This window comes from Microtus ochrogaster, chromosome 7 (assembly GCF_000317375.1).
Source record: "Microtus ochrogaster isolate Prairie Vole_2 chromosome 7, MicOch1.0, whole genome shotgun sequence".
NCBI lineage: Eukaryota > Metazoa > Chordata > Mammalia > Rodentia > Cricetidae > Microtus > Microtus ochrogaster.
In genome coordinates, this window is record NC_022014.1 from 77352253 (window position 1) to 77353553 (window position 1301).

Consider the following 1301-nt stretch of genomic DNA (forward strand, 5'->3'; position numbering starts at 1 on the left):
AGTCACTGACTCTCAGTCAATTTATAAGTGGCAGAGCTGAGCCCAAATTCCCTTGGAATCAACGCTTGTCTCTTTCCACTGTGGCACACCCCACCACCACTTCCCACCCTCCAGGGTCGTAGTCTCCTCTCTTCTGTGCATCACAGACAAGAAAAAAAAAGTCACTCTGAACCTGCCAACTTCCCAATGAAAAGAAAGATGGCTGGCCCCTGGTACCAGTTGCTGTCTCAGCCTCGAAACAATGGCCCCCAGCCATCATCTTTCCCGTAAAGCCTCACTCCCAAGAAGAAGCAATTCCTCGCCCATCTCACCCCGACAGCAGAACACACCCCAAACTCTTCCTACGCTTAATTTAAAGATATTTATGTCACACTTGGAAATGTCAAACGTTTTCATTAAATCGTCTCGCACTTAGACTGACAAAGGGACACTGGAAGGCTTGGGGACGGCTTTCATCTCAATCAATTAGGAATCAAGTCATCCTGGCCGCGTGACGATAAAAGGACACTTTAATTTTAGAGCTAATTAAATATCAACAATTGGAATGCAGCGACACTTAACCTGCGCTCACCCGTTTATTTACTAGGAATATAACGCACTGGCTCCGGCTCCGGAGTGACTTACAGTCATTTTAATATCGGCTGGCACAGACCGGCCGCTCCCTTTTGTTTTGCTCCAGAGCTATCATCTCCCCAGCTTCTTGCGGGCATCACTTCTGCCCTCATGCCCTACACAAGATTAATTAAGGTGGCGTTCCACACAGGACCACCAGCCCAAGGAAGCCGTGGTGCTGAGCTGACCCGGGAAAGACTGCAATCAGCGAGTTGACTGGGGCTCGCGTGGGCCAAGGGGAAGTGGGTCTGGAAATGGATGTTTTCCATTGTGCGTAATAGAGAAGAGAGCTGGACAGATGACTTAGTGGGCCAAGTGCTTGCTTGCCTTGTAAGAGGACGTGAATTCCACACCCAGAACACAAGGGTTTTTTGTTTGTTTGTTTGTTTGTTTTTTATACTGAGATGTGGCGGCGTGTGTTTGTAGTTCCAGCGCAGGGGAAGGGAGACAAGTGGAGCCTTTCTCATTAGCCAGCCAGGGAGAGACCCTGTCTCAAAAACGAAACAAAGAACAAAAGAAGCGAATGGAGACTAAGGAACAAACCCGACGTTTTCTTCTGGCCTCCATGTTCAGACGTACACTCATACACACACATGCACCAGCACACACATGAGCTCCAACAGAGCACAAATATGCACACACATACATATACACACATAAGCAAGAAGTACACACACGCACACGTGCAC